Here is a 12,105-nt window from a genome sequence, read left to right as displayed (position 1 = left end):
AGATTTTTCTTTCCTTTGTTTCTTGAACAGCCGTCACAAAATATATGAATAAACAAAAATGCAGAAAAAAAAGACCTTAATAAATAAAAATGAAAAGGTTCGGGCTTCTCTATAAGGTTAAAGTCCTCTACTACTGTGCAAATCTTTGGCTTCATACAGCTCAAAAGTGAAAAAATGGCAGAGTATCTGATGAAAAGCAAGAAAATTTAGGTTTGTTTTCAAATATCCTTTTCTTATTAAATCAGTTCTAAAATAATTCCCAATATCATTTGTTCTTTATTTAAATGTGTACTTTATGTATAGTTGCATACATTATTATTAGGGACCGAGCCCCGGAGGGCAAGGTGGCCGCAGGCCACCTTGCCCGTAGGGCAAGGTCTCTATTGTTTTTCGTTCGTTTGTCGTTCTCGTTCTATATTATTAGGGACCGAGCCCCGGAGGGCATGGTGGCCGCAGGCCACCATGCCCGTAGGGCAAGGTCTCTATTGTTATTCGTTCGTTTATTGTCGTCGTCGTTCTCTATTATTATACTAACGCCCAAATAAACGCCAATTTGACCCCCTAAACATGCACGAAAACTCACCAAATTTGGTACGCACGTCATGACCGGCGAAAAATTTTATAAAATGGAAAAATTGACCCCATCTGCTCTCTAGCGCCACCTAGAAACAGTAAAATAGGCGCAACGGCCCGCAGGAATGTCGCAGAGAGATCAAACCAATGTTGACGCGTTCGTCTCATCGAGATCTACATTTCACGCACTGAAACGCCTGACCTAAATCCAACAGGAAGTCCGCTATTTCCCTTTCAAAGTAAAATTTTGATCAAAATCACTCCTCACGAAAAAATTATCTCCTCCGAGACCGTTTGTCATACAGACATAAGAGTCACGCGACGTGAAAGAGGACAAATTTCTCTACAAAAGTTGTGAACAACTTTGTCAAAAGTCTAACGATGTGGATTTTATTAGCGTACAAAGTTGTAATTCTCAAATCCTGCCTTTCTCCGGCCCTCATCCGTTATAATGGGGGAAAAAGGAAAAAAGTCGCCTTTTTTCAGCACCTCGAACAAGTGGCGACTGCGGCTAAACCGTGACTCCTATCAACAAACCGAGCACACGTAAAGTTCCAGCAGGTTCTCCCGAACAAGATGATGTAACATAAGTGGGGAAAATATCATGTTATATGTATGTTTTCACAGGTAAGAAAAGGTGTGCGCTCTGCATTTTTTTTGTTCTCAGTTATAATGGAGCCGGATGGGGAAAAATCTCGCGCTTCTCACAAACTGAGGCCTCTGCGGTCCAAACTAAACATCTGACTGCTCTGAAAGCCTCACCAACTGAAAGACAACAAATTTTCCTATCAAACGTGATATTTTTTGTTCAGTTTTGCCAAACAGCAAAGGAACAAGGAGCAGTTGTTTCCCAAACAGAAGCTTTGATTTTCTCCTCTCTCCACTCTAACTGAAATGACCATATATGGACATGCAGAGCAGTTACACAGCTGACAGCAGCTGTCAATCAAACTCTGACACTCAATGACTTCATTCAGTGACTGTCAAAAGCAGATGGCAAAAGCTAACTACTCCTTGTTAGTGGATGGGAGATGCTAACTACTCCATGTTAGTAGATGGGAGATGCTAACTACTCCATGTTAGTGGATGGGAGATGCTAACTACTCCATGTTAGTGGATGGGACATGCTAACTACTCCATGTTAGTGGATGGGAGATGCTAACTACTCCATGTTAGTGGATGGGAGATGTTAACTATTCCATGTTAGTGGATGACAGATGCTAAGAGCTTCATGTTAGTGGATGGGAGATGCTAACAACTCCATGTTAGTGGATGGGAGATGCTAACTACTCCATGTTAGTGGATGGGACATGCTAACAACTCCATGCTAGTGGATGGGAGATGCTAGCTACTCCATGTTAGTGGATGGGAGACGCTGACTACTCCATGTTAGTGGATGGGAGATGCTAGCTACTCCATGTTAGTGGATGGGAGATGCTAACTACTCCATTTTAGTGGATGGGAGATGCTAACTACTCCATGTTAGTGGATGGGAGATGCTAGCTACTCCATGTTAGTGGATGGGAGATGCTAACTACTCCATGTTAGTGGATGGGAGACGCTAACTACTCCATGTTAGTGGATGGGAGATGCTAACAACTCCATGCTAGTGGATGGGAGACGCTGACTACTCCATGCTAGTGGATGGGAAATGCTAACTACTCCATGTTAGTGGATGGGAGATGCTAACTACTCCATGTTAGTGGACGGGAGATGCTAACAGCTCCATGTTAGTGGGTGGACGTCTCAGTCGCTGGCCGGCGGGGAGGCTCGGTCCCGACCAATGCCGCTTGCGGCTTTAATTAGGGACCGAGCCCCGGAGGGCAAGGTGGCCGCAGGCCACCTTGCCCGTAGGGCAAGGTCTCTATTGTTCTTCCGGTGTTTGTCGTTCTCGTTATTCTTCTTCATTAGGGACCGAGCCCCGGAGGGCATGGTGGCCGCAGGCCACCATGCCCGTAGGGCAAGGTCTCTATTGTTATTCGTTCGTTTATTGTCGTCGTTCTATATTATTATTATTATACTAACGCCCAAAGAAACGCAAATTTGACCCACTAAACATGCACGAAAACTCACCAAATTTGGCACGCACATCATGCCCGGCGAAAAATTTTATAAAATGGAAAAATTAACCCCATCTGCTCTCTAGCGCCACCTAGAAACAGTAAAATTGTCGCTACAGTCCGCAGGAATGTCGCAGAGAGATCAAACCAACGTTGACGCGTTCGTCTCATCAAGGTCTACATTTCACGTGCTGACACCCCTGACCTAAATCCAACAGGAAGTCCGCTATTTCCCTTTCAAAGTAAAATTTTGATCAAAATCACTCCTCACGAAAAAATTATCTCCTCCGAGACCGTTTGTCGTACAGACATAAGAGTCACGCGACGTGAAAGAGGACAATTTTCTCTACAAAAGTTGTGAACAACTTTGTCAAAAGTCTAACGGTGTGGATTTTATTAGCGTTCAAAGTTGGAAGTCTGAAATCCTGCCTTGCTCCGGCCCTCATCCGTTATAATGGGGAAAAAAGGAAAAAAGTCGCCTTTTTTCAGCACCTCGAACAAGTGGCGACTGCGGCTAAACCGTGACTCCTATCAACAAACCGAGCACACGCAAAGTTCCAGCAGGTTCTCCCGAACAAGATGATGTAACATAAGTGGGGAAAATATTATGATATATGTACGTTTACACAGGTAAGATAAGGTGTGCGCTCTGCATTTTTTTTGCTCTCAGTTATAATGGAGCCGGATGGGGAAAAATCTCGCGCTTCTCACAAGCTGAGGCCTCTGGGGTCCAAACTAAAAGTCTGACTGCTCTGAAAGCCTCACCAACTGAAAGACAACAAATTTTCCTATCAAACGTGATATTTGTTGTTCAGTTATGCCAACTAGCAAAGGAACAAGGAGCAGTTGTTTCCCCAAAAAAGACTTATATTTTCTCCTCTCTCCACTCTAACTCACATTACCATATATGGGCATGCATTGCAGTTACACAGCTGACAGCAGCTGTCAATCAAACTCTGCCACTGATTGCCTTCATTCAGTGACTCTCAAAAGCAGATGGGAGAAGCTAACAACTCCATGTTAGTGGATGGAAAATGCTAACAACTCCATGTTAGTGGATGACTGATGCCACCAGCTCCATGTTAATGGATGGGAGATGCTAGCTACTCCATGTTAGTGGATGGGAGATGCTAACTGCTCCATGTTAGTGGATGGGTGATGCTCACTACTCCATGTTAGTGGATGGGAGATGCTAACTACTCCATGTTAGTGGATGGGAGATGCTAACTACTCCATGTTAGTGGATGGGACATGCTAACTACTCCATGTTAGTGGGTGGGAGATGCTAACTACTCCATGTTAGTGGGTGGGAGATGCTAACAGCTCCATGTTAGTGGATGGGACATGCTAACTACTCCATGTTAGTGGATGACACATGCTAACAGCTCCATGTTAGTGGATGGGAGATGCTAACAACTCCATGTTAGTGGATGGGACATGCTAACTACTCCATGTCAGTGGATGGAACATGCTAAGAACTCCATGTTAGTGGATGGGAGATGCTAACTACTCCATGTTAGTGGATGGGACATGCTAACTACTCCATGTTAGTGGATGGGACATGCTAACTACTCCATGTTAGTGGGTGGGAGATGCTAACTATTCCATGTTAGTGGATGGGAGATGCTAACAGCTCCATGTTAGTGGATGGGACATGCTAACAACTCCATCTTAGTGGATGACACATGCTAACAGCTCCATGTTAGTGGATGGGAGATGCTAACTACTCCATGTTAGTGGATGGGAGATGCTAACTACTCCATGTTAGTGGATGGGAGATGCTAACAACTCATTGTTAGTGGATGGGAGATGCTAACAATTCCATGTTAGTAGATGGGAGATGCTAACTTCTCCATGTTAGTGGATGGGAGATGCTAACTACTCCATGTTAGTGGATGGGACATGCTAACAACTCTGTGTTAATGGAAGACAGATTCTAACAGCTTCATGTTAGTGGGTGGACGTCTCGGTCGCTGGCCGGTGGGGAGGCTCGGTCCCGACCAATGCCGCTTGCGGCTTTAATTATTATACTGACCTACCAAGTAAACGCAAATTTGACCCCCTAAACATGCACGAAAACTCACCAAATTTGGCACGCACATCATAACCGGCGAAAAATTTCGTGAAATGGAAAAATTAACCTCATCTGCTCTCTAGCGCCACCTAGAAACAGTAAAATTGTCGCCACGGCCCGCAGGAATGTCGTAAAGAGATCAAACGAACGTTGACGCATTCGTCTCACCGAGATCTAGAATTCACGCGCTGACAACCCTGACCTAAATCCAACAGGAAGTCTGCTATTTCCCTTTCAAAGTAAGATTTTGATCAAAATCACTCCTCACGAAAAAATTATCTCCTCCGAGACCGTTTGTCGTACAGACATAAGAGTCACGCGACGTGAAAGAGGACAAATTTCTCTACAAAAGTTGTGAACAACTTTGTCAAAAGTCTAACGGTGTGCATTTTATTAGCGTTCAAAGTTGGAGGTCTGAAATCCTGCCTTGCTCCGGCCCTCATCCATTATAATGGGGAAAAAAGGAAAAAAGTCGCCTTTTTTCAGCACCTCGAACAAGTGGCGACTGCGGCTAAACCGTGACTCCTATCAACAAACCGAGCACACGAAAAGTTCCAGCAGGTTCTCCCGAACAAGATGATGTAACATAAGTGGGGAAAATATCATGTTATATGTATGTTTTCACAGGTAAGAAAAGGTGTGCGCTCTGCATTTTTTTTGTTCTCAGTTATAATGGAGCCGGATGGGGAAAAATCTCGCGTTTCTCACAAGCTGAAGCCTCCGAGGTCCAAACTAAAAGTCTGACTGCTCTGAAAGCCTCACCAACTGAAAGACAACAAATTTTCCTATCAAACGTGATATTTTTTGTTCAGTTATGCCAAACAGCAAAGGAACAAGGAGCAGTTGTTTCCCAAACAGAAGCTTTGATTTTCTCCTCTCTCCACTCTAACTGACATGACCATATATGGGCATACGGTGCAGTTACACAGCTGACAGCAGCTGTTAATCAAACTCTGACACTCAGTGCCTTCATTCAGTGACTGTCAAAAGCAGATGGCAAAAGCTAACTACTCCTTGTTAGTGGACGGGACATGCTAACTACTCCATGTTAGTGGACGGGAGATGCTAACTACTCCATGTTAGTGGATGGGAGATGCTAACTACTCCATGTTAGTGGATGAGACATGCTAACTACTCCATGTTAGTGGATGAGACATGCTAACTACTCCATGTTAGTGGATGGGAGATGCTAACAGCTCCATGTTAGTGGATGGGGGATGCTAACTACTCCATGTTAGTGGATGGGAGATGCTAACTACTCCATGTTAGTGGATGGGAGACGCTAACTACTCCATGTTAGTGGATGGGAGATGCTAACTACTCCATTTTAGTGGATGAGACATGCTAACTACTCCATGTTAGTGGATGGGAGATGCTAACTACTCCATGTTAGTGGATGGGAGATGCTAACTACTCCATGTTAGTAGATGGGACATGCTAACTACTCCATGTTAGTAGATGGGACATGCCAACTACTCCATGTTAGTGGATGGGAGATGCTAACTACTCAATGTCAGTGGATGGGAGATGATAAGTACTCAATGTTAGTGGATGGGACATGCTAACAACTCTATGCTAGTGGATGGGAGATGCTAACTACTCCATGTTAGTGGATGGGAGATGCTCACAACTCTGTGTTAATGGAAGACAGATTCTAAAAGCTTCATGTTAGTGGGTGGACGTCTCAGTCGCTGGCCGGCGGGGAGGCTCGGTCCCGACCAATGCCGCTTGCGGCTTTAATTAGGGACCGAGCCCCGGAGGGCAAGGTGGCCGCAGGCCACCTTGCCCGTAGGGCAAGGTCTCTATTGTTATTCGTTCGTTTGTCGTTCTCCTCTATTATTATTATTATACTAACGCCCAAATAAACGCCAATTTGACCCCCTGAACATGCACGAAAACTCACCAAATTTGGCACGCACATCATGACCGGCGAAAAATTTGATAAAATACAAAAACGAAAACCATCAGCTCTCTAGCGCCACCTATATCCCGAAAAAACGTCTAAAACAGTCGCTACGGCCCGCAGGAATGTCGTAGAGAGATCAAACCAACACTCACGCGTTCGTCTCATCGAGATCTAAAATTCACGCGCTCAGACCCCTCACCTAAATCCAACAGGAAGTCCGCCATTTCCCTTTCAAAGTAAAATTTTGATCAAAATCACTCCTCACGAAAAAATTATCTCCTCCGAGACCGTTTGTCGTGCAGACATAAGAGTCACACGACGTGAAGGAGGACACATTTCTCTACAAAAGTTGTGAACAACTTTGTCAAAAGTCTGACGGTGTGGATTTTATTAGCGTTCAAAGTTGGAAGTCTGAAATCCTGCCTTGCTCCGGCCCTCATCCGTTATAATGGGGAAAAAAGGAAAAAAGTCGCCTTTTTTCAGCACCTCGAACAAGTGGCGACTGCGGCTAAACCGTGACTCCTATCAACAAACCAAGCACACGCAAAGTTCCAGCAGGTTCTCCCAAACAAGATGATGTAACATAAGTGGGTAAAATATCATGTTATATGTACGTTTACACAGGTAAGAAAAGGTGTGCGCTCTGCATTTTTTTTGCTCTCAGTTATAATGGAGCCGGATGGGGAAAAATCTCGCGCTTCTCACAAGCTGAGGCCTCTGGGGTCCAAACTAAAAGTCTGACTGCTCTGAAAGCCTCACCAACTGAAAGAAAACAAATTTTCCTATCAAACGTGATATTTTTTGTTCAGTTATGCCAAACAGCAAAGGAACAATGAGCAGTTGTTTCCCCAAAAAACACTTTTATTTTCTCCTCTCTCCACTCTAGCTCACATTACCATATATGGGCATGTATTGCAGTTACACAGCTGACAGCAGCTGTCAATGGGAGATGCTGACGACTCCATGTTAGTGGATGAGACATGCTAACTACTCCATGTTAGTGGATGGCAGATGCTAACTACTCCATGTTAGTGGATGGGAGATGCTAACAACTCCATGTTAGTGGATTACAGATGCTAACAGCTACATGTTAGTGGATGGGACATGCTAATAACTCCCATGTTAGAGGGTGGACGTCTCAGTCGTGGGCCAGCGGGGAGGCTCGGTCCCGACCAATGCCGCTTGCGGCTTTAATTAGGGACCGAGCCCCGGAGGGCAAGGTGGCCGCAGGCCACCTTGCCCGTAGGGCAAGGTCTCTATTGTTATTCGTTCGTTTGTCGTTCTCCTCTATTATTATTATTATACTAACGCCCAAATAAACGCCAATTTGACCCCCTGAACATGCACGAAAACTCACCAAATTTGGCACGCATATCGTGACCGGCGAAAAATTTTATAAAATACAAAAACGAAAACCATCAGCTCTCTAGCGCCACCTATATCCCGAAAAACGTCTAAAACAGTCGCTACGGCCCGCAGGAATGTCGCAGAGAGATCAAACCAACACTCACGCGTTCGTCTCATCGAGATCTAAAATTCACGCGCTGACACCCCTCACCTAAATCCAACAGGAAGTCCGCCATTTCCGTTTCAAAGTAAAATTTTCATCAAAATCACTCCTCACGAAAAAATTATCTCCTCCGAGACCGTTTGTCGTGCAGACATAAGAGTCACACGACATGAAAGAGGACAAATTTCTCTACAAAAGTTGTGAACAACTTTGTCAAAAGTCTGACGGTGTGGATTTTATTAGCGTTCAAAGTTGGAAGTCTGAAATCCTGCCTTGCTCCGGCCCTCATCCATTATAATGGGGAAAAAAGGAAAAAAGTCGCCTTTTTTCAGCACCTCGAACAAGTGGCGACTGCGGCTAAACCGTGACTCCTATCAACAAACCGAGCACACGTAAAGTTCCAGCAGGTTCTCCTGAACAAGATGATGTAACATAAGTGGGGAAATATGATGATATATGCATGTTGACACAGGTAAGAATTGGGGTGCGCGCTGCATTTTTTTTGCTCTCAGTTATAATGGAGCCCGATGGGGAAAAATCTCGCGCTTCTCACAAACTGAGGCCGCTGCGGTCCAAACTAAAAGTCTGAATGCTCTGAAAGCCTCACCAACTGAAAGACAACTAATTTTCCTATCAAACGTGATATTTTTTGTTCAGTTTTGCCAAACAGGAAAGGTACAAGGAGCAGTTGTTTCGCAGAAGGAAACTGTAATTTTCTCCTCTCTCCACTCTAACTGAAATGACCATATATGGACATGCAGAGCAGTTACACAGCTGACAGCAGCTGTCAATCAAACTCTGACACTCAATGACTTCATTCAGTGACTCAGGAAAGCAGATGGCAAAAGCTAACTACTCCTTGTTAATGGATGGGAGATGCTAACGACTCCATGTTAGTGGATGGAACATGCTAACAACTCCATGTTAGTGGATGACTGAAGCCACCAGCTCCATGTTAATGGATGGAACATGCTAAGAACTCCATGTTAGTGGATGGGAGATGCTAACTCCTCCATCTTAGTGGATGACAGATGCTAGCTACTCCATGTTAGTGGATGGGAGATGCTAAATACTCCATGTTAGTGGATGGGAGATGCTAGCTACTCCATGTTAGTGGATGGGAGATGCTAACTACTCCATGTTAGTGGATGGGAGATGCTAGCTACTCCATGTTAGTTGATGGGAGATGCTAACAGATTGATGTTAGTGGATGGGAGATGCTAACTACTCCATGTTAGTGGATGGGAGATGCTAACTTCTCCATGTTAGTGGATGGGAGATGCTAACTACTCCATGTTAGTGGATGGGAGATGCTAACAACTCAATGTTAGTGAATGGGAGATGCAAACAGCTCCATGTTAGTGGATGGGAGATGCTAACAGCTCCATGTCAGTGGGTGGTAGATGCTAACAGCTACATGTTAGTGGATGGGAGATGCTAACTACTCCATGTTAGTGGATGGGAGATGCTAACTACTCCATGTTAGTGGATGGGAGATGCTAACTACTCCATGTTAGTGGATGGGAGATGCTAACTACTCCATGTTAGTGGATGGGAGATGCTAACTACTCCATGTTAGTGGATGGGAGATGCTAACGACTCCATGTTAGTGGATGGGAGATGCTAACTACTCCATGTCAGTGGATGGGAGATGCTAACTACTCCATGTTAGTGGATGGGAGATGCTAACGACTCCATGTTAGTGGATGGGAGATGCTAACTACTCCATGTTAGTGGATGGGAGATGCTAACAATTCCATGTTAGTGGATGGGAGATGCTAACTACTCCATGTTAGTGGATGGGAGATGCTAACAATTCCATGTTAGTGGATGGGACATGCTAACAACTCTGTGTTAATGGAAGACAGATTCTAACAGCTTCATGTTAATGGGTGGACGTCTCAGTCGCTGGCCGGCGGGGAGGCTCGGTCCCGACCAATGCCGCTTGCGGCTTTATTAGGGACCGAGCCCCGGAGGGCAAGGTGGCCGCAGGCCACCTTGCCCGTAGGGCAAGGTCTCTATTGTTATTCGTTCGTTTATTATTCTACTCACCCGGTGTTTCAAGCCAAATTTGACCCCCTAAACATGCAAGAAAACTCACCAAATTTGGCACGCACATCATGACCGGCGAAAAATTTTATAAAATGGAAAAATTGACCCCATCTGCTCTCTAGCGCCACCTAGAAACAGTAAAATAGGCGCCACGGCCCGCAGGAATGTCGCAGAGAGATCAAACCTACGTTGACGCGTTCGTCTCATCGAGATCTACCTTTCACGCACTGACACCCCTGACCTAAATCCAACAGGAAGTCCGCTATTTCCCTTTCAAAGTAAAATTTTGATCAAAATCACTCCTCACGAAAAAATTATCTCCTCCGAGACCGTTTGTCGTACAGACATAAGAGTCACGCGACGTGAAAGAGGACAAATTTCTCTACAAAAGTTGTGAACAACTTTGTCAAAAGTCTAACGGTGTGGATTTTATTAACGTTCAAAGTTGGAAGTCTGAAATCCTGCCTTGCTCCGGCCCTCATCCGTTATAATGGGGAAAAAAGAAAAAAAGTCGCGTTTTTTCAGCACCTCGAACAAGTGGCGACTGCGACTAAACCGTGACTCCTATCAACAAACCGAGCACACGTAAAGTCTCACCATATTCTCCCAAACAAGATGATGTAACATAAGTGGGGAAAATTTCATGATTTATGTACGTTTTCACAGGTATAAGTTGGTGTGCGCTCTGCATTTTTTTCCCTCTCAGTTATAATGGAGACGGATGGGGAAAAATCTCGCGCTTCTCAAAAACTGAGGCCTCTACGGTCCAAACTAAACGTCTGACTTTTCTGAAAGCCTCACCAACTGAAAGACAACAAATTTTGCTATCAAACGTGATATTTTTTGTTGAGTTATGCCAAACAGCAAAGGAACAAGGAGCAGTTGTTTCCCCAAAAAAGACTTTTATTTTCTCCTCTCTCCACTCTAACTGAAATGACCATATATGGGCATACATTGCAGTTACACAGCTGACAGCAGCTGTCAATCAAGCTCTGACACTGATTGCCTTCATTCAGTGACTGTCAAAAGCAGATGGCAAAAGCTAACAACTCCTTGTTAGTGGATGGGAGATGGTAACTACTCCATGTTAATGGATGGAAGATGCTAACTACTCCATGTTAGTGGATGGGAGATGCTAACTACTCCATGTTAGTGGATGGGAGATGCTAGCTACTCCATGTTAGTGGATGGGAGATGCTAACTACTCCATGTTAGTGGATGGGAGATGCTAACTACTCCATGTTAGTGGATGGGAGATGCTAACTACTCCATGTTAGTGGATGGGACATGCTAAGTACTCCATGTTAGTGGATGGGAGATGCTAACTACTCCATGTTAGTGGATGACTGATGCCACCAGCTCCATGTTAATGGATGGAACATGCTAACTACTCCATGTTAGTGGATGGGAGATGCTAACTACTCCATGTTAGTGGATGGGAGATGCTAACGACTCCATGTTAGTGGATGGGAGATGCTAACTACTCCATGTCAGTGGATGGGAGATGCTAACTACTCCATGTTAGTGGATGGGAGATGCTAACGACTCCATGTTAGTGGATGGGAGATGCTAACTACTCCATGTTAGTGGATGGGAGATGCTAACAATTCCATGTTAGTGGATGGGAGATGCTAACTACTCCATGTTAGTGGATGGGAGATGCTAACAATTCCATGTTAGTGGATGGGACATGCTAACAACTCTGTGTTAATGGAAGACAGATTCTAACAGCTTCATGTTAATGGGTGGACGTCTCAGTCGCTGGCCGGCGGGGAGGCTCGGTCCCGACCAATGCCGCTTGCGGCTTTATTAGGGACCGAGCCCCGGAGGGCAAGGTGGCCGCAGGCCACCTTGCCCGTAGGGCAAGGTCTCTATTGTTATTCGTTCGTTTATTATTCTACTCACCCGGTGTTTCAAGCCAAATTTGACC

The sequence above is a fragment of the Salarias fasciatus genome, chromosome 3, assembly GCF_902148845.1.
Source record: "Salarias fasciatus chromosome 3, fSalaFa1.1, whole genome shotgun sequence".
Lineage (NCBI taxonomy): Eukaryota > Metazoa > Chordata > Actinopteri > Blenniiformes > Blenniidae > Salarias > Salarias fasciatus.
This window is presented reverse-complemented; position numbering follows the sequence as displayed.